Genomic DNA, 23,356 nt, shown 5'->3' with positions numbered 1-23,356 from the left:
CCTTGCCTATTTAGTTACTGTGAAGGACGCTCACATCCTGCAGACTTTACTCTGTCAGGATACTCCCGCCAACTCCTGGTTGTTAGCCTGCTGTCTGTGGGCTAAATATGCCCGAGTGGCCCACACGAAACAGGCTGGACATACTGGTGAAATCAATATTTAACACCCCCTGTTATTCTTTAAGTAATGACTCTTAAGAGGTGGGTATAAATCCCCCAGCTCGCTTGCCATTCGGTGGGATAATTCTGAGGTAAGTGCATTTCTGAGTTTCCTTGGGAGAATAAACTTGCTTCTTTATTTTCCTTCTAGTGTTTACTTCACACTCCAAATAAGCTATTTGTGCTTGCAGCTTTGTCTCAAAGTCTGCTTCCAGTAATACCCCACCGAAAACCACTGCACCTCTGTAGAGTGAGTAGGAGGAAGCTCTGTTAGTTGTGATGTACCCACATATAAACAGCTTCCTCAGGGATGCTAATGTTTTGATCAACCTTCTCTGAAGTCTGGGCTTGTGACTGCAATTGTTATGAGTTCCAGTTGACTTCATTGTCTTTTCCCATAAGTTCAAACATTTATTTTCTGGGACCAATATGAAAACTACCAAAATCAAAAATGAACTAGCTGAGAACTGAATGTACTCTATATGCAATAGAAGCACTAAATGTAATGTAATTGACCCTGAGGAGTCTGAAATCATCTCATACCCCTGAATTCCACACTGAGAGAGTCCAAAGTCCTTCATGTATTTCCTGAAATTCCTAGGGAAAAAATGTAACTTTCCATAATCACCTGTGTCTCCGGGACCATACTTCTATGCCAGCCTCTTTAATTCTTATTCACACAAATTAGCACTCAGTGTGGTAACTTCACTGAGACTTTACTGGGAGAGGTGGGAAGGGAGAAATAGTCTATACTGTAACATGAAAGAGAGCCATTTCTCTCCCATAGAGCACTGCACAACCCATTGTCAATACATTACCTGGTGACTCTATTCTCTGCGCTATAAAAAAATTTTTTTTGAGAGACAGAGAGGGCACAATGAGTGAGAGACAGAGAGACAGAGGGAGAGAGAGGTGGGGAGTAAAATATTTTTTACACCGTAACAGATTTTACCCTGGCTTTAGCTAAAGCCATCCCTGAAGCATACTGTCTCTCATGCCCCAATCTCTCTTCCTTTCTCCTCTCTTTATATCTCCTCTTTGAGAACCAAATTATTTGTTGCCTAGACCTTCAGAGTTTCACTACCTTCCCTAAAGTCACTACAAGATACTTTCCTCTCTAAGAATTCTGGTGCTACTTCTTTACATCTATATTATTTACTTTACATATATAAAGTTTATATTTACTAAATAGATTAGCAACCGCCAAATAATGGGTTTTGTAATTATCTCTTCTCACTATGCCAAAGTTAATAACTATGGCTAAATTACAGTGTTCAACACAACTTTAGAAGATAAACAGGTAAATATTATTTATTAGTTATACATTCACTGTATCTGTATTAGAAGCAACATAACTAAGATATCAAACTTAAAGTTTCAAATAAATCCTTGTGTAGGAAGAAACTACTTTTAAAAATTCTAATTCAAATTAAAATTGATCTAAAAATATTATAAAGAAGTCAGTAATACTTGTGACATGGCAAACTTACATAACAAGAATTACAAAGGTAGCGTTTGACTGAATGAATGAAATTTTTGAAATATTTCCCTGAGGTAATGGTGATATATTTAACAAGCAATGGCTGGGGCAATGTTCGTCATAATTCGGGTTCTAATTTATTTATTTTGAAGTTTTATATATTAAAAGAAATATTTGCTAGTCCCAATTTTCCTGTCAAATTTATTTTACCAGAGCTGATATACTAATTTCAATTAGTTACGACTCTGCACTTCAACCAACTGTTCAAAGTTTAATACCCTATTAGGGAAAGTTACGTTGCCTTGGTTATTTTTCTTACTTAATATGTCATACACACCCATGCATAGATACACAGATACAAGATGATAGATGGATAGCTAGAGAGATGTAGGGCAGGGAAGAGAGAGAGAGAGAGATACTTTCAATTCTTTTAATGCATTTTCTACCTTCAAAATGTCATCTTCTACCCTTTTCTAGAGTCAGCTTCTGTAGTCTACTGTGGATCTGAAATAAAGAGAATAAATGCCAGGCTAAGTACGACCCAAAAAATGTTTTCTTTTTATTTATTCCATAGTTCTTTAATCAAGATTCTTTTTTAAATTTTTTTTAATGTTTATTTATTTTTGAGACAGAGAGAGACAGAGCATGAGCAGGGAAGGGGCAGAGAGAGAGGGAGACACAGAATGTGAAGCAGGCTCCAGGCTCTGAGCTGTCAGCACAGAGCTCGACACGGGGCTCAAACTCACGAACTCTGAGATCATGACCTGAGCTGAAGTCGGACTCTTAACTGAGCCACCCAGGCGCCCCAAGATTCTTAGTCCCTAGTCCCCAAATATCAGAAACCATGACTAAAAATGACCTTCTTGTTGCTCTACTAATCGTTCATTATTTAACACTTTTTGGATATTTATTCAGTTATGTTTAGATTGGTTCAAAAATTTGGAACAGGAGAGGGTGGAGGTCACAGCAACCTCCAGAATGCCTCTCAACAATACCATTCACCCACCAAATAATGCATGCAACATTATGCTAAGATCCACATAAATGAAAACCAAATGGATTTTGTTTTACAACAAAAACAAATTTTATTTTTTACTTACCCATCTTCAGAGTGAATGCAGTAAAGTACCCACATTTATATTAAACGTTAAAATGTTTATCTGATGTGAACCAAATAATCCACAGCCTAATTTCAGACTTTGCCATCAGTGCAACTTATTTTGGAGACTAAAATAATTAGGCAAAATCTTCTCCATCTATATTTTGTCTTCTAGCTGTCTTTGAATAAGATGTTATACTTTCTTCCAAAGTAGTGTCAGTATATTGACTTAATTTTATCCTCACAAGAAGTGGGTAGGTTAGGGAACTGCCCCAGATTTATCAATTAAGTAATAGATGAGAAAAGCACGTGCCCTTAAGAATGGCAAACAAGTTTATTTAAGTTTCCATCCCAGTCCTTCCCATTTAAGTCCCCCATCACCTGGTTGGCTATGAACAAAATGTTCTATGAAGAAGTAGCAGCTAGGGAAGCAGTCATTCAACTGTAGACCTCAACCACTCAACCATTTTCTTAAAGCAACTGTGCTTTCACCTTTGCACCAGGTAAAACACTCAGTCACACATCTCCCCAATCACTGCTGTTGATAGAAAAACAAACCAGAGAACAACCCATCAGCTTTTGTCCAAAACATGTGATTCAGTGGCTCTGTTTAGACACGACACAGAAAGAACATTTGTCTTGTAAGATACCAGCCATTCTACTTCTGCCCTAAATCCTATAATTTTCACTTACCTTCTATTTCATTTCCTCTCCATCCATCCATCTCCTCACTTCTGCCTTCGAGCGCACCCAGGACATTTACTATTAAAGAAAAAAAATTCAACACTGGTGCTTCCAATTCGTATGTATTTTATTTTTTCTCCAATTGTGTTTTCAAAAACTTAACTTTCCACCAACTGTCTCCAGATAAACCTTAAATGATACATATTATAAATACTTGAATATATATAACATTTGAAGTACATTAAATAGCACTCAGTGGAAAATATTTCTTTCTCCCAACAACTGCCCAGCCTCCTTTCCCAGATGCAATCACTTTTATCAGGGTACACTTCCAGAGGTAGTCTGAATGTATTTAACCATAGATGTTTATATCCTGATTTTTTATACAATCAATTACATACAATGAGCAACATTCCATGAGTTGTTTTTTTTTTTTTTCACCTGACACAAATTTTCTTGAAGGCTGCAGCATTATCCATACATATGAAAAGATCTAGACTTGTTTTTGATGTTTCTTTTATCTGTTTGTTTATTTGCTTTAATAGCTGCTCAGTCATTGCATAGGAGTACTATAATTTATTTACCTGTTGATGAGTGCTTAGGTGTCTTAAAATTTTCAGTAATACTGCAAAGGCTATAGTCTATAGATGTCATTGCTCAAAGGAGCAAGTATATATGCAAGATAAATTTCGAGGCATAAAATTGCTTATTTAAAAACAAGATAACCTCTTTTTAATCTTTTCTTCAAACGTATTGTTTTTTTTTAATTTTTTAATTTTTTTAAGTTTATTTATTTATTTTGAGAGAGAGACAGTGTGAGGGAGGGACAGAGAGCAAGGGAGTGAGAATCTCAAGCAGGCTCCACATTGTCAGCACAGAACCCAATGTGGGACTTGAACCCACGAACCATGAGATCATGACCTGAGCCAAAGTTAAGAGTCAGATGCATAACTGACTGAGCCACCCAGGTGCCCCTCTCACAATGTATTATCGAATTATTCTCTGCTCTAGTCAAAATAAACAACTCACTAATCTTCACTACCCTCTGGTTTGCCTGACTTTCTACTGACATTCATTTTGTGCCCTTTTCTTTAATTGCCCTGACCTCTATTTGCACAAACTCAGGTTATCTTCTTTTTAGTTAACCAGAACTCTCCTCCTTCGTGAACCATTCTCCAATTCTTCGTTCCTTGAGAACACACCCTTGTTTCTTAAAACCTCCAAAATTCTTGCTTAAAATGAGCTCTTATGACACTTACTGGTCTCAATTTTATAAAATAGTTATTTGTATTAATATTACAGTTCCCACCTGCTTTCTTAGAGAGAAGCCCATACCTTTTTGTTTGTTTGTTTGTTTGTTTGTTCCTTAGCTGCACTTAGCACAGACCTGTATATTTGGTAGACTCAATAAATGTTTGTAGAATGAATATCCATATTACTAAATAAATGAATGAAAATGAATGAATGAGTAAATGAAAGAAATCTAAGTTTTGCAGAGAATCACATTTAATTCAGTCTGAGAAGGCTAAGTGCATCCTTCTAGACTTTTCAGTTTGTATTCACTTGATAATGTTTATCTTCAAAGCCTCTGTTAAATGAATGAAGTCTTAGGGTACTCCACATACCAAAACCTGAGACATAAATTTTGATTTCTTCAAGGTAGTATTATCCATCTACATTTGACATGTAAATAAAGTTGTCATTAGGAAAATGTTATTCTACTATGGTCATCTGCAGGGACTCTAGATATAAATTCCTAGGTAGTATTTGTAAACAAATGCATTGTTCCTGAAGAAATGTCTCTTTGGTTCATCACTGCTTGAGGAAGTTTTACCTTCTTTGCATCCCCTCTACTGGGATTTGGGGAAAAAAACCTGGGGCTCCATATAAAGCAAACTACAGGGCTTCTGATTAGGTCTGTGAGAATCATACAATTGAGAAAACCGTGATTATAAGGCACTGCTAACCTCATTTGCTATCCCCACTGTACAAATAACAGAATGTGGGATCTTAAGAGATAAAGCTCTGTGCTTCCTCACAGGCAGCGCATGGAAACCATTTTCTTGTTTCCAACTCAAAGGATCCGGTCAATTGTGCAATATTATAAGTATTAGGAGGGTTTCAAAAAAGCTTTAGACATTCTCAAATTTTGTAGGAAAAAAACTATTTAAAATGCAGTTTATAGGATATTGTAGTATAGAAAAAAGGCCAATGAATTATAAGTTACAACGAAGGAGACTTGTCCTGATTCTACTTCTCTCTCACGTTGTCCAGGTCCTTCTCCTCTCTGTCCTCCATCTTCTCAATGAATAAATAATGATTTAGACTAGAAAATGTGAAGGTCCATTTAAGTCCTAATGATCTATTTAGGAGTGGGAGCTCCACAGATAGAAAACCTGCCTCCCAGACACAGTTCCACTATTTCGTGTTAAGTGAGTCTTGGCAAGTTATTTAAGTCTGTGAGCTTCTGTTGCCTTATTTTTTTTTTTTTTTTTTTTTTTGGAGCTAATGATGCCTACTTTACACAGTTATTTTGGGTTCAAATAAAACAAAATCAAAAATAGTTTTAAATCTACCTATTCAAATTGTAGCTATTATAGAAGTATTCTTATTGCTTTCTCTTTTTTTGTTTTTAAGTGTTTGTTTATTTATTTATTTTGAGAGAGTGTATGCAAGTGGGGGAGGGGCAGAGAAAGAGAGAGAGAGAATCCCAAGCAGGCCCCGTGCTGTCAGCACAGAGCCTGACGTGGGGCTCAGTCTCACAAACTGTGCAATCATGACCTGAGCCCAAAACAAGAGTCAGGTGCTTAACCGACTGAGCCACCGAGGGCCTCTGTTATTTTTTTCTTAATTTTGAATAGCGACCATTCTCATTGTTAGCGCACTGTTGTTTTTTAGGTAGCATGTGTGGTGAATAAGCATGATGGGTCTTTTCAATGATGATTGTTTTCCATACCCTCAGCTCTATTTCATGTATAAGGCTTAAAACTTTGGAAAAGTCACATTGTCTTTTATCTACAAGCTTTCAATACTTCCGGGAAACAAACAACAACAACAACAACAAAAAAAACAGAGAAAGGAATAAATGATAATATAAAAGTGCCAAATGCCATGCAAGAAAATTTGAAAATAAGTCAACTAATGCCAAGAAATGCTAAAACATTTCCAGATTCCATAGTCACTGCCATCATCATCACCATCATCATCACCATTGTCATCATCATTAGTAACATTTTACATTTGAGTTCCAGACCCTTTTCTAAGAATTTTGCATGCATTAACTCAATATTAAATTGAGTTAATATTTTAATATTAAAATCAGGTATGTATCATTTTAATTTTACAGGTGAAATTATGAGGAGTAGTTTATTTGGTCAAAGTCACATTAGTAGTAATGTTGTTGTCATGTTAGTAATGTTGTCAGATTAGTAATGTTCTTTAGTAATGTTTTCATTTCAGTTCACATAGTCCAGTTCATAATCTGCGATAATGAATGTAAACTAGCTCTTGATTCTCTGAATAACAAAACCATAACTCAATAGTAAGAATTACTCCAGATTCACAGAAATTCAGTATTGAAACTTTCTTGTTACTCCTATGTTTTCAAATATTACATGAAAGAATAGAGAGAGAGAGAGAGAGAGTGTGTGTGTGTGTGTGTGTGTGTATTTGCATGTGTGTAGTGTGTGTGTGTGTGTGTGTGATGGGAGGTCAGCATGGAGCAGAAAAAACATTGGGAAAAATGACTTGAACTTCATGATGATTTTTGTCCCTTTAAGATATGTTAAAACACTATTCTTTTGAAATTATCATTTCTGAGGAAGATGAATACTGATATTGCAGTTTGGGGGCCATTGTCAATAACAATGGTGGTTTCTGTACCAAAACAGTATTAGTACATAACATTAGTGCATAAAAGATATTTCTAAGCATCAAAAATATAAATAGTATGCATTATCCAGTTATTTTCTTTGCTTTTTTCTTTGATTATTTGCAGGTCTTAAAAAGACTGCCAATAAATATGGGGTGGGGGGTGGGAATGGTGAAGAAATGCTCAGTATTAAGCCCATGTGCCTACTCTCAAACAGTAATAGTATGTTATTACTTATTACTTTTTATTTCTTTATACAAGTGTGAAGATTGACACCATTTGTCTTTTTGATGATTTATTTTATTTGGTTATATGATGTAACATTTTCACAATCAGTAACATTTGTCTCTATTCCAATTAAGAATTAAATGAAAAGCCTAAACCCATCAAACATTATTATTGCCCTAATGCTACCAACTGGAAGCAATTTGAAATTTTGAGAAACTAACTTGCCTTAAATGCTTTAGGCTTAAAAAGCTTTTAGGATCTAAGGGCAATTATATCATTGATTTTAACAACATGGATTGGTCAAAGACTCAAATTGGTAAAGGTTGTGTTTCACTGAGCATGATTTATTTACTTTCCATATCACAAAATTCTATTTTATTTTTAAAAATGACAGGCTGCTTGACATATGGCTGGCTAAAGTTACTGTGAGCATGGTAACCTAGAATTAAAGGACCATCCACACAGATAACCACAGAGAATGAGAGAAAACTATTTCTTCAAACCTCAAAGACACTGAGTTCATTTACATATGATCAAATGTACTAAATGAGCTTAAACAATTTACCAAAAGCAAAGTAATCATGTTTCCTTTGCTCTTGTGTGTTTGCTCTTACAAGACTTTGGTAGAGGTGCTGTCATTCACAAATGAACCTTTGTGTGCGTACGTCACAAAAGATAAGAAGTGCTATTGTCAGAGAGATCCTCGAACTTTAGGATTTTGTTTCCTAGGAAGAGAGTAAAAGATCCTGTCTTCCAAGGGTTAGTTACTGTGCTTGGTAACTCAGAGCTTCACATTCAACTAGCTCTGGAAATCTTGCCATCCCTAGATTTAAGGCAGTTATAAGTCCTTTGTTTTAAATCTAGCTTGTTCTTAAGTAAGGAAGAGCACCCTTCTGCCTTCTGCCTGAAGAGTTTAAAGTCCCAGTTTCCCGAAAGCACTTGAACACGATTCACAGGAAACATTCTGTTCTCTAGCAAAATAAGAAAGAAGGAGGAAATAAAATGCTTAGAGATCTAATAGGCAATTAGCAAATAGTCAAACAAGCATCCACATGAAAGAGAGCAACAAAAGGAGTCCTCTTAAAAGTGGATACTTCTTTTATTTCTTCCTTTTTAAAATAAAATTCTTAACTATGTATGTTTATTAGGTATGCATATATGACATAAATTGCATTGTATAAAATTCTAATATAAATTTAGGTATGTGTATATGTCTGTATACATATAACTATTTATATCCAGCTAGATGGATATGGGTATCCAAATGGTAGATGTAGAGATAAAGAAAGAGAGAGAGAGGAAAGAGAAGAAAGAAGAAAGCAGAGAGAAGAAAAAAAGTAGAGAAAATAGACAGATCTTTATGACTCAGGGATCTTGCAGGATCTGGTAACCACTTAATTTGCTTTGATATCCTTTGCTTCCTAGTAGTCATAGAGCTAAGTGGAGCATTCTTACCTGATTCAGAAAAAAGGAAAATCTCCTACCTCTTGTCTAACCCCTCCAATTAAATCTCTACCAACAACCTGTGCTTAGTCTCACAGCATCTGTAATAATGCTAGAGATTACATTTAACTCTACTCTGGAATTGAGAATATTCATCCAATTGTATTTTCTCATAGATAAAGGAAATTACAAAAATTAAGTCAATTCAATCAGTTGTCTATATTTTAGAATCTATAATAAAACACAAAAACCAAAAAAAAAAAAAAAAAGGAAGAAAGAAAGAAATGTGGACTGATAATAAAAATAATATTCAGGAAAAATACAGACTGACATTAGAGTATTATGAAACAGCAACCAATTAAGGGGTGCATGTTCAATTGGGAAGATGAACATTTTTTCATAGAGCATCATAAATGCTCAAGTTGTCCTAAGCCTAAAAAAAATATATAATTTTATCTCCACCTAGTGGATACTGACGGTAAAGCAGGTATAACGAGTAAAAACTAAGAAATTCCCACCGTATAATAGCAAAGCAGGTTTGCCATAAAAATCTTGGACATGAACCCCAAATTGGTTTATGATGTCCTGAGAAATTCTAAGGAATGCTAGGATACTAGTGTGTTTTATTTTTTTTAAATCTAGGACCATATTATTTTCTCTCTAGATGTTAGAAAATGGTCCCTGCTTATGGGCAAGGTGTCTTCGCTGAAGGTGAAACCAACTTTATGTTTGTACATTTGAAGTGTGTATTGTAGCTGGTCTTATATAGGAAAACATGAACTGTAAATGGAATTGGGATTGTTTTGTTTGATTTGGTGGATATTTGAGTGGGTATTGCCTCAAATTTTTTGCCTAAAGAAAACAGGGAAGTTGATGATAACATTGAAAGCTGAAGGTAATTCCAGGTGAAATAAAAAATAAAAAATAAAAAGAGAACCTTAGATCATATTAAGGATTTTCTTATTTGCCATTATTTTGATGCTAATAAAGGCAAAGCTGAACACTCAGCCATACGTATTTAGTACCAAGGATTTAAGTGGGGTTATTTGATGTAACTTAATTTCTTAAGAAAAAGAAGGAGGAGGAGGAGGAGGAGGAAGAAGAGGAGGAGGAGGGAAAAACTAGTATTTTTTAACCAACAAAATAATTTTTACTCTAAGAGCAAATTAAAAATTTTATTTTGGCTTTCTCCTTTAAGTGTTCAAGGGAATGTTATAAATATTTAAAAGCTGTGATTTACGGCTATAAGATCTAGAAGTACTGGACTGAGGTAATCTGCACCATGTAATACATTTAGCACAATAATGTTCATCACAAAGACAGATATCTGGGGTATGTGTTGGGGGGAGAGGGTAAAATGCACTTCCTGGAAAGCCAAAGAATAGATAGCATTAAAATACCATGATTTCCAAACACAAAAAATGCATACCTAAAATAAATCACTGCTAGAAAATCAAGTTCATTGGTAGTTTTTTAAAAATTGTTGGACCCAAACTAAGGAAGTCTTAAAAAATCAAAAATTTTGTTTGAAAAATATGAAGAAAGAAAAAAGAAAAGAAGGAATTCTTTAGCATTGAACAGTGAAAAATATTGGAACCTATAGATTCTTGATGGTAGATAAGGATGAAGATTAATAATTGATAGACTAGATATCTACACATGTAGAAAGGTATATTAATACTAGCAAATTTATTCAATAATAATAAATTATACCATTAAAAGCTGTAATTACAAGTGAAAAGTAAAATAAAATAGCAGCAGAAAGATAAATAAAATTCCAGAATATTCCATCAACTGATAGGTTGAGATTTATCTTGTTTGTGTTTTGTTTATTTCTTTGTGTTTCTCTTTGGTTTTGTTTTTAACTTCCCAAACCTCTTATATATGATTTATTCCATTCTTTCCATTTAGAAATTTTGTGACAAATTAGTTGTTATTTTACAGATCAGGTTGTCTAAACTACACTTCCAATTGATAGTTTCAAATATAATTTAAATAAAATTTCCTGTCCAATTTTGTTTTCCCTTTGATTGAAAGCTAATTTATAGCCCTACAACACACCATCCTGTTTTTTTTGTTTTTTTGTTTGTTTGTTTGTTTTTTATTTCTCACAATCCTTTCCTGGCTTTGTATTTGGAAAAAGTTTTGGATGATGTTTTCATAATGGTAGCACATTTCATTTCCTGCTACTTAATTTTACTATTTTCAAAATTGGTATTAAAAACAATTTTCTAATTTAATGACAAATTTTTTTTAAGCTTGAAAATGTTACTGAAGGTTCCTATTTTAAATTAAAACATTGCAATTGGCAAATTCTCCAAAGATCAGAAAACTGAATTATGTGTATGTCTTTTGTATAATTTTTCAGGCCTATGTCATGGTAGGAGAGAAAACAAATCGAGTCACATAGTTGCTTCCAATATGTAGTAAGAGCAATGAAACTTTTTTCTATATATCCCTGCAAATGTTTTTGAAATGTTTCCTAGGCCTTCTCATTTCTTGTGAAACTAAATATAGATACTATGCCTGCTGTTGTCCTTCTGCTAAAGATTTAAATTTAAGAAATAATAAATGCCTGTCTAGACAACCCTAAAATTGTTTTAGTTACTGATGTATGGATGACTGATAAATGTCATCTTTTCTGCCTACAGTGCATTTTGAATCTACTCTACTGACATTTGTCTATAGCTGACCTGTGTCTGCATTTTAGATTTACATGAAACATTTAGGTTTTACAACTATAAACTTTCAATTTCATTATTCCTACTCTACATCCAATACAATAAAACAATTAGATCCTCTACCATGTTTCTTCTTCCTCACATGGATATTTTTAATTAAACCAGCAGGGAAGATTGTAATCAAACGAAAGGCAATGGAATTTACTTCATCCCTTACCTAGTGAAACAATTATTAAATTCCCTAGCTTCATATTTCTCATACCGATAAAATTAAATCTGCAGCTCTGCTAGGAAGGGCAGGGGAAAAAAAAAAGGCAGTTCCAAGTAATCAAAGCCTATAGGTCTTCAGTACAATAATGCAAAATATATAACTCTGTTGTCTGGGAAATTGTTAGCTTACTCCTGTAGATATCGTTATCAGTTTTCCTCATTTTCACTTTATTGGGAAGTGTTCCTATATTTTACACATAATAACGGAACAGTAGCCCTTAGAAATGTGGTTATAAGACCTAATTAGGTTATTTCTGAACAATGTTTTTATAGAATAATGGCTTACCTTGAGATGACCCATGATTCTACTGAAAGAAATAGCTTTCTTTGCTTATGCAACAGTATAAACAAAAAATTATCAAGAACATGAATGTGAAGAAGAGTTTTTCAGGCTGTATGTTTTTGAGTCTTTTTTAGACATCTCATTAGTCTGATACACTGTGACATGTGACATTCCTACTTCTCACCCTTTACACTGTTTAAAATGCTTGGACAAGTTTAAAAAAATTTTATAAGAAACAATCATCCTTACCTTCTAAGCATATAGAGTAAACAATTTACATAATTCCTAGCCAATAAAGAAACAAAGACTGAGCAGCTATGGAAGTGATAACATCAGTGATATGAGCAATGATTCCTGACAGCCTTCCAACTGATTTAGGTTTGCATCAGACATTTAACTGGCAATGGCCGGTGAAGATGTTCTTCCTATGCACATGTTTCGTTTACAGCACATATCTCGAATGTATCAGTATTTGTCTTTATCACTTGACTGTGAGACTAAGAACAGAAAACATAACATTTATCACCATCAAATACTTCACTCATGGTAAGCACTCAATGAACGTTAAATGAATTAACGAACTAATTAATATTAAAAGAATGAATAAGGACTGTGATAGTTGAAATGTTGATATTGTAACTGAATCCAAACTCCATCCCCTTTCACATTAAAATATCAAAAATACTTGTTAACTTTCTGCAGGATCCTATAAAGGAACCTGAAAGTCATAAATGATATTAAGCAGCTGATGAATGCTCGAAGACCCTGAAAACAAAAGCAGGAAAACCTTCTAAGTGACTAGTATATTTGGATGAAATGAGAAGAAGAAAAAATAACAATGAAGATGGGCATAATTTTACAATATTTTGATTATGAATTGAAGCTTTAAACTATGTTAATGAAGGAACTTAATGAAAATTAGGCTGCAATCCTAACTTCATGACTCTCCTTTATGATTTATTTTGTGTGGATTCAAAAACGAATCCATTTTCTGTGAGGAATGCAGACTCTAATTTATGAAATGATTTATATGGGCAGATGCAGACAATGTTGGCTGAAACTGGTATTTGGTCAGGCATCCAGGAAATGGAGTTTTATCTGTGGTAAATGTGACTAGAGTCAATGCAAATTTTTCAGACAATATAATTAGTAAGATGATAATGATTTTTGAAAGCAATTTACAAAGATAAATTATGCTATCTTGTACTGTTTGGGATATGGATATAGGAAATCAAGAATAGAGTACAAAAAAAAAAAGCAAAAGGAAATCTTCACAAGAAAAAAAAAGGAATATTCCCCAAAGGGGAAATGATAAACGAAATAAAACAAAATGTAGGTGAATCCATTATTATTCTCCTCAAAGGGATTATAACCGTCTTTATTAATTTCCTTAGTTATTATTTTTCATCAATTTCTTACTTAAGCTCTACTAGTTAACATAAATGGAAAGTGGGGAAGGGGGAAAGAGATTCCTTGCAAACTGAATAGCTAATTCATAAATGAGAAGATAGATTCAATAAATCTACCCCGAATGCACTACAGAGAGATGAAAACAAAAAATATGAACACGACTTTGAAATATCAAGGCCAGAATGTAAAGATACTAGAAATATCTAACAGATGTTGTAAGTTTAACTTTTGATATGGTGGAGTAAGTTTTCAGTGAACCCACCTTCCAACACCTATTTATTGTTATAAATTCTGGGCAGAATACCATAAAACAACTACCTTCTGGGTTTAAAGAGTGAACAGAAGCAAGCCTGTCTTGCATGAGACCAGAGGATTGGAAATAGAATCTCTCAAGGGATGGTTCCTGTCCTTGCGGCTTTGGCCTGACGGCAGGATGAGATTGCAGCATGGCACAGCTCCTAGAGAAAATCTGCCATCTTTCTGGCCTCTGGAAAAGGAAGACAGGACAACCAGAGAAGCCAGAAGGCAAGGGAAGAATTTGCACAAAAGAGATCCAGAAAAAGGAAACCCAGTTCCATCAATAAAATCGATGCCAGTTCTGAACACTGGACCCAGTCTGTAAGAAGTCTATAAACCTCTCAGCTAATGAAGACTCTCAAACTGAGCTGCCCACGGCAGTTGGAACAGAATTTGCTGGAGTCGAACCACATTAGATGACAGAACAAAAGAGTCATATTTTTTGGAGGAAGCTAACAAAATCCAAAGACTCCACAACCTAATAATCAAAATGCATATAATACCATTGCAAATTGCTCAGTACACAAAGAACTCAGGAACTATGGTTTATTCCAAAGACAGAAGGTCATCAACAGCAGCGACTGTGAGACGGTACAGATGCTGGTATGAGATAAGGGTTTTAAAGCAGCTAATATAACTCTGCTCAATGAGATGAAGGCAAATATTTTTGTCAGTGAAGACAAGATAATAAACTTTCAGCCACAAATAGGGAGTAAAAACAAGAATTGTAGATTGAACTGTGCCCCCTCCCCCACCCCTGCCAAAAGCATGTCGGAGTCCTAACCACTGGTACCTGTGAATGTGACCTCATTTGGAAATAGGGCTTTTGAAGATGTAATCAGTTAAGATGCAGTCATAAGGGACTTATGTGGGCTCTAAATCCAATCAGTAGCGTCTTAATAAGAAAAGACTCAAATGCAGAAGAGACTGAGGGGAGAATGCCACAGGAAGATGCACACAGAGATTCAAGTGAGGCTACCACAAGGAAAGGAACACTAAGAACTGCCAGCAATCACTGACGGAACGTGGACCTGCTAACATCTTGACTTCAGACTTCAGAGCTGGGAGAGAGTAAACTTCTATTGTTTGAAATCACCCAGTTTGTGGTAATTGATGTGCAGCTGCCTGAGGAAACAGAAACAATCATCAAATGGAAATTTTAAAACTGTCATATATATATATATATATATATATATATATATATATATATATAATTTTACATATACATAATTTTACAATTCACTGCATGGGCATAATAGCAGAATAGGGATGACAGAGCAAATAGTAACTTTGCAACAAATTGATGGAAGGTATCCAACCAGAAGAATATATGGGGATGTGCAAGAGAAGTGAAACTTGTAGAAATGAACGTTGAAAGGCATAAGACAATGTAAACCAAGTGAGTAAATTTCACTCTGCCAATGTATATGACTTTGAAAGAAATTGCAAGAATTATCAATTTAAGAGGAAATGTGAGAATTTACTTATAAGTTTATAAACTTTTTTTATTGGGAGGAAGAAACTAATGATCAAAAGATTTTATTTTATATTGGTTTATATGTAAATGAAGGTATGGGAAAGGTACTTAACAAAAGATGTTGGGGATGACCCATTCTGAATGACAGTGAGGTCTCCGTTATAGGTGTCCCGATGGATGATTGAAGTAGTTGAGAGAATATAAGGATTCTGGAATATGGGGAAAAGCATTAATAACAGAGGCATTAACATAGATATTAAAATCACAGAGGTTATTGAGAGGGCTTTGAGTGGAGGAAATAAAACAAGTCTTGTTCTATAATTTCAGAATAAACTCATTTAAATAATATTTATTGAGCTCCTACTTGGTAACAGTCACTGTGTTCAATAAAGCAAAAGTAAGTAGCTGGTCTGTTTTTCAAAAAGCTCATAATAAAGTGGTAAATTGGGAGTGTCCCAGAGATTAAGAGTATGTGGTTCTGAGGGAATGTGTTAAACAGAGGGCAAAAATGTTAACAAAGTTGAGTTGCTGAGATGTGGTGCAGCCGAAGTTCCAAAAATGAGAGTGTGAAGTAAAGGGTGCTCCCACTTCAAGAGGGTACTGAAGAAACAAAGGCTACAGTATTGAAGGGAAGTGGTAGAGAACTACAATTCACAAGAAGAGATAAAAAGATGCCAGAAACAATTATGTAATTTCAGAGGAGTCAGAAGAATTGGCAGCAGTATGTTAAAGAATCCATAGGGTAGAAAGGAGAATGGTCGTGAGCAATTGGTTAAAGGTTGACTTTGCAAAGGATAAGACTGAGCTGAATAGAATTAAGAGAAGTAGAGAATAGATTTTTAAATTAATAAGTCAGTTCCCCAATGGGGTATAAATGTGGATAAATGGATGAAAGGAATTTCACTGTAGGTGAATGTGCACGTGACTGTGTACATGTACATGCATGCGGGCGTAGGGCGTAAGTGTGCATGTGCATGCATGTGCAAGTGTGGATAGTGAGAAAAAGTGAGGTTAAGAAATATAAAGGCGGGGCACCTGGGTGGCTCAGACGGTTGGGCGTCCAACTTCGGCTCAGGTCATGATCTCACGGTTCCTGAGTTCGGGCCCTGCGTTGGGCTCTGTGCTAACAGCTCAGAGCCTGGGGCCTGCTTCCACTTCTCTGTCTCCCTCTCTCTCTGCCCCTCCCCCACATGCACTCTGTCTCTCTCTGCCTCTCAAAAATAAAGAAAACTAATAAAAAAATTTATAAAAATAAGAAATATAAAGGCTGGAAAGTTAGTGTAGGAAGTATACTTTTTTTCTAAAACTTGCTTTGTTTAATTTAATGAAATCTGGTTGGAGTTGAATAGAAAAGAACAAGGTATTTTCCCAAAGATTACTAACAATGGTGTAATGTTGGTATATGAGTGCAAATAGTCTTAAAAGTACTTCAATTTTAAGATTTTATTTTCAACAATCAGCCGATTATACCCACCTAGTTATTTAAAGTCAATGCTTTTTATTTGTGACAGTGCCCTGGACTAACATCATAACTAACATAACAATGCCTCATTGTTTTTTATAAACACAATATCTGACTTAAATAAACTTTGTCTCTGCGTTCAGCAAGTACAAATTTACAAGTATAATTTGGCAGCTCCAAATTTACATGCCACTGAGACTTGAAAGCAGGTGTGCATGGAGCAGAACGTAGAAGGAAAGAATAAAAAGAATGTTCTAATTTAGCAAGCAATCACTATCAGCACCATTTTTTTTTTCTGTAACAAGAAGAACAAAAGTACATCATTATATTTAAGCATAAAACAACCTGTTAACAGCTCTTATTGTTGTTGTCGGTTTTAAGTCAAGGACTAGTTCATCCAAAATCAAAAAGATCCCATTTGTCACCATTCTGTAGAGGGTGCTGTTTACCTGGCTTCCCAGGTGGCACCAGTCACTGGAATGGAGACAGTCATTTGATCTATTCAGTCTTAATATCTAAACTGGTTCCTCATAGAAACAGAAACTTTTAAAAAAAATTTTTTTAAATGCATAGTCATCTAAAAACTGAAAAACATAGTGAAAGAAATTAATTAAAACATCATTTCCAGGAGCACCTGGGTGGCTCAGTCAGTTAAGCGACTGATTCTTGGTTTCAGCTCAGGTTATGATCTCACGGTTCGTGAGTTCAAGCCCCACATAGGGCCCTGCATCGGCAGTGCAGAACCTGCTTAGGATTCTCTCTCTACCTCTCTTTCTGCCTCTCCCCCACTTGCTTTCTCTGTCTCTCTCTCAAAAATAAATAAAGGGTTTTTTTTATTTAAGAAAAAAAACCATTATTTCAGAATGAGCAGTACTACATTACCTTCTCATATTTTAGAACATTTAACAGTTTCTACCTTACCACATATAACTTGCTGCCCAATTATTTTTCATTTTATATTATATTGAAAAACATTTAACTATGTTTCTATACTTTTTTTAAATAATTGCTTCAAATATATAAATATCCCATTACCATCTTTGGAAGGTATTTTTCCTTTTTTTTTTTTTTTCAATTCACGTCCTTAATGAAAAGTTCATCGAAACACAAAATGCTCTCAAAATATAAGTCAATTTGAGCATAAATATAGGAAGCAATTTTGATACACACAACACACATACAGATATATATGAATTGTGGAATTGATCTGGTATTCTGGTGTTATCTGCTAAGTCTTTCCCACAAAATTTGATAAAACCATCAGTCGGTTATGGCCCTGGAGAATGTCTCTGTTCTGATTCATTCTAGATCCTCAAATTCTGTTATTCTGGCTTTCAGTCACCTAACTAACTGATTTCTGTCTGTCTCCTCTGTAGCCATAGCAGTAAGATAAATTTGCAAAGGATTCTTTTCGAAGTTTATAAATGTTCAAGAGTAATTTCGATAAGTAAAACATTTGTTATAAACAGGATTTCCCAAGGTCTGGCCCTCTCTGTTTCTACTTCCTACTGTAGGTGTCTCAGATGTGCCACATGACCAGCGTGCACATGGCAGGTGACCAGCCTTCCTCTCGGTGCTGATGTGGTGACAGAATTCCCTCGTCCTCCATGCCACTTGGTAGTTTGGAAACAGCTTCTATTACTGGTGCTGTTTGTAAAAACCTTTTTTCCAAATGTGGAAATTCCGTAGTTATATTTTGCCTAGCATCTCCAACATTCCACCTTATGGCTATGATTCTATAAAATAGTCCAAATATTACTTAGGGGGTTGTTTTGTAGGTATTTATCCCAGTGAATATGCAAATTCAACTCATCTTCTTTACAGTGCATAGCACAAGTATAAGTACAGTTTTCTCCCCCACAACTATCCAGAAAGAACGAGAGGCAGTTGCATATGAACTGAGCACTTAGTCTCCTTTGCAGATATTTAGTTCACTATGAAAAGATGACAAACTTTTTTATCGATTTAGCCTGCAGAGGAAAAGTTATTGCTTATTTAGAGGATACTTATCCAGTACTAAAGGACAGAAGTGATAAAAAGATATACAGAGTGAAAGACAAATATGTATGAACTTTTCTTTCTGATTTCTTTTTGTTGGTTTGAGTTTCAATATTTGCTTGGTTTTATTATTTTTTTTAATTTTTAATGTTTATTTATTTTTGAGAAAGAGAGACAGAGACCACAAGCAGGGGAGAGGCAGAGAGAGACGGAGACACAGAATCCGAAGCACATTACAGGCTCCGAGCTGTCAGCACAGAGCCCAACTCGGGGCTGGAAACTCATGAGCCAGGAGATCATGACCTGAGCGAAGTTCTATGTTCAACCAACTGAGCTACGTAGGCGTCCCTGCTTAGTTTTATTATAATGTCGGTGATTACTTAAAACAGTGGGATATTCTTTCATTGCTTCTCCTGATTCTGCAGTGACCAGGGCTAGTCAAAGACATATGGGCACCCTAAGAAGGCTCATAACCTGATACTCCTTCAGATAAATATTGTCAGATGACTGTTTAACATTTTTTTAAATAAAGAAGATGCTGGGATCTATAGGAAGGAGAATGGAAAAAGAACTGCTTATGGCAATACCATAATGCCTTGAAGAATTCATCTCCAAACTCCAAGCTCCAAATTTGCATTTTTCACTTAACAGAAGACTGGAAATTCCTGAGAGAAGAATCTAGTTTGACAGCTGGGGACAGAGAGCCAAAGCTCACCCTAAGTATTCCATCTTCCACTATGTACATAACTTCCCATGAAGAGAGTTCAAGGAAGTACAATTTTCTTCATCCTCTTATGTTTCTGGTGGAGTTTGCATGGCTAGAGAACATTGAGCAATTTCCATACTGTCCTGACCCTTAAACCAGTTCTTGTAATTTCAGCATCAATCCTAGTTGTCTGAGTTCTTTGACAGATATTAGTTCTACATCTTATAAGCATTACAGATATAATGACTTTTTAAAAATTTTCTTTCCTTACTCAATATACAAATGGGCATTAAAAAACATTAGAGACATATGAATAGTGCCAATCCTATGCCAAAGAGTTGAGCTTATATTCACCAAAGAGTTCTGTCTCCTTCTCTCTCCCTCTCTTCTCTGTCTCCTTCTCCCTTTCTCTCTCTGTCTCTTCTACTCTCTCTCTCTTTCTCTATCTCATTTTTCTTTCAGCAATTCTCTTTTTTTTTCCTTACACAAAGCCCCATGTCGGAACTTCTTTCCCTAGTCTCATGTCACACATTAATCCTTTTAGTGGGATTTGTCCCTGTCTTACCTAATCTCTTGAAACTTACCTTTTGGTGCCACCTGCCTTCGGAATAATAGTTAAGGATCTGATGAATTATGACATAATGGGATGCAGGTAAGTTCCTTAATAATTTGTTTGTATTATTGAATTAATTGATATAAATTTTCGACCAGGTCCACAATGAGCTGTTTTTTGTTTGTTTGTTTGTTTGTTTCCTAATGGGTAGACCATTTCAAATCCCTTAAGTACATCAGGTTGAATATTTACAAATACTTCTTCAGGTAATTATTTATCTAGGAACTGAGATCAAACACCTGTCAAACATCTCTGTATAAAGCTGGGTAGACTATGATTAAGAGTCACTTATGAATACCATTTACAGACTTTGTGCTCCGGGGAGGTCAGAAAGCCTCTCTAAGCTCAATATCCTCAGAAGGGATATCACAGAAGGGTTTGAGATAAAAATTAAAAAAAAAAAAAAGGTACATAAAGTATTAAGTATAGCACTGAGAAATAAAAGACTTGTAATAAATATTCTCTACGATTGTTACTTGTCTCAAGTCATCATGAAAATAATCAGGATCTTGTTGTTTTAATGGCTTAATTTAATATATTCTGTATTCAAATGTTACAGAATGCAGAAATAGCAGAGTTTAAAATGACATAATCTTTAAAGTATTTTCAGTCCCTAGGGAATAATGATTCTATGATTCATACAACTATGAATTACTTTTTTGAATAAGTGTCCAGTCAAATACAACCCTAAATATAATATTACTAATGTATTTTCTTAGTTATCCTTTTTTTCTTTGTAGATGTCTAACAGCAACCTGATGAAACTCAAAAGCAATGAGATTCTAGTGTCAATTTCCTTAGTTTTCCTTGAGTATCCAATAAAATAAATGTGGGGGTACCTGTTTATTGATGTTGAGAAAGTGAAACTAAAATCACCATTGAAACAAATGGAGGCTGATGATTCCCCCATCACTTTAGATGACATCATTGTTAAAGATTATTTCTTTGGGGATGTGTTTGCTGTCGAGTCCTATTGACATCAGTGAGGATGCCTTCATTATCCGGTTGCCCTGACTGGATGTTCATGCAGTGAAACTTAGAAAATGTTTCTGCCAGTACACGGCAACAATTTGATGATTTTAATGTTCTTGCTCTTTCAGAACTCAGATTTTTTTTTTTTCTAAATGGCCAAAGGCAGTAATGCCAGACAGGCTGTCCGATTATTTGGTTTAAAAATCAAACTAAACTCCTAAGTCCAGTTATCATCTTTTTGACAGATTTTGAAACAGAGCACCAGAGCTACACTACAAACTGTCAAAAAAAAAGTTGTGTTTCAATTCTATAGCTTCCCCAAGGCCTGGTTACCATTTGGTATTCCTAACTTACTTATTGAATTTTCACTCAAGTAGTCTGGGTTTCTGAGAATTGTCAAGCTGTTCTATTAGAAAGAAAAGCTCATTTGTAGAATGGCAGTGTAAACACGGCTGAACTAGAATTATGTCAATTCACTAATTTTTAACTCTCGTAGGAACTACATGTCATATTTGAACATGATTGTCACTTGGCTCAGAGTGATCAATTTCTAGACAGTTCTTGGTACAATGAAGACAGATGAAAGAGGGCTGGGGTTTAATTTTATGCCAAATTTACATATTTTGTTTCAAATTAGTATGTATATTACAAAATGGGTTTACACAGTATATGAATAGAATGTAGCCCTTTCTAAACAGAGGAACCTTTTGGAATACATTTTTCCCCCTCAAAAAATAAATGAGTGGGGCGCCTGGGTGGCTCAGTCGGTTAGGCGTCTGACGTTGGCTCAGGTGTCCGACTTCGGGCTCTGTACTGACAACCTGGAGCCTGCTTCTTATTCTGTGTGTGTCTATCTCTCTCTGCCCCTCCCTTGCTCACACTCTGTCTGTCTCTCTCTCTTTCTAAAAAATAAACATTCAAAAAATTTTTAAATAAATAAATGACTGTAGCAATTTTGCTTTACACATTCCTGACATATTTCATTTTCATGGCATTATTTATACTTTTCTTATATGCCTTCCAAAATGGAAACATTATGGAAATACCAACTACTTATGGCCCTAAATATTCAAGTAATTTACAGATTATGAATAATCTAGATACAAATGAAAGCAAGAAAGCCAAGATTCCATGTATGTGGCTAAACGTTTGCTTAAAAATGAGTCAGGTTTTTTTTTTTTTTAAGGAAACAAGTAATCAGGTAGATTTTTAGATTTTCATTTTGGAAAATACATAACATAATCTTCTCATTTTACAGATATGAGAAAACTGCACCAAAGAAGGTAAAGAACTTACTCATAGTCATATCTGTAGCATCACAGTGGAAGCTGCTTAGATCCCCAGTTCTGAATGAACTCATGCTACCAGCATATAGTCATTTTTTCATTCCAACTTGGTTCACCTGCACCAATGTATACGACAATGAGAATAACTGAAACAAGTTCTGATAACCATTCACCCATCACGACTTTTCCAAGACTTTCCTTTCATTGTGAAACTTCTTGCAACAGATAGAAAGGCAGTTTAAGGGAGGGTGCTGAGTGGCTCAGTCAGTTAGGTGTCAGACTCTTGATTTCAGCTCAGGTCATGACCTCATGGTTTGTGGATCAAGCTCTGCACTGGGCTCTGTGTGGACAGTGTCCAGAACCTGCTTGGGATTCTCTCTCTCTCCCCCTCTTTCTGTCACCCCTGCTTGCTTACTCTCTCTCTCTCAAAATAAATAAATACATTAAACAAATAATAAGGCAATTTAAGACAGGTCTACAATCTGAAACTTGGTTCTCTCTGAGATGGAAAGTTTACAGAGAAACAAATTAATGCTCCAGAATATTTTTTTCTTTTAATTAAATTTGGTGATAATTGAGGTGGGAAAGATAAAACTGAAAACACAAATATTTTGTACTTTAAGAACAGGAAGTTGGATTTTGGTGGACATAAATTCTTCATCTTTATCTCCAAGAGCAGCTTCACAGCATTACTATTTTCATATATTTGCATATGTCTACAAAAGCATGTCTATAAAAATATGCAGAGAAAATAAAGAGGACAATAAAATTAATCATAGTGAGTTTCATCTTTGTTCTATATGTAATTCATTTCTCATAGCATTTGTGTTGGTGTTGTTAATTCTTGACTTCAAAGTTGGGTTTTTTTTTTTTAAAGATCATGAGTTCAATACCCATAATATGCTCTTCTCAAGTATTTAGATGTATGTCCAAAAACC

General features: G+C 35.0%; 1 long non-coding RNA gene across 1 annotated transcript; it reads right to left on the bottom strand.

Moving 5' to 3' along the window:
* Window positions 1-1,790: 1,790 nt before the first annotated feature.
* LOC123383128 lies at window positions 1,791-23,144 on the bottom strand. The gene is made up of 3 exons (XR_006592529.1): window positions 22,429-23,144; window positions 3,431-3,499; window positions 1,791-2,142 (listed from the first exon to the last, which is right to left on the bottom strand). It is a non-coding gene; the product is annotated as an uncharacterized LOC123383128 (long non-coding RNA).
* Between the last annotated feature and the right edge of the window lie 212 nt (window positions 23,145-23,356).

This window comes from Felis catus, chromosome F2 (assembly GCF_018350175.1).
Source record: "Felis catus isolate Fca126 chromosome F2, F.catus_Fca126_mat1.0, whole genome shotgun sequence".
NCBI lineage: Eukaryota > Metazoa > Chordata > Mammalia > Carnivora > Felidae > Felis > Felis catus.
Note: the sequence above shows the minus strand (reverse complement) of the source record. Positions and strands in the feature narration are given on the sequence as shown.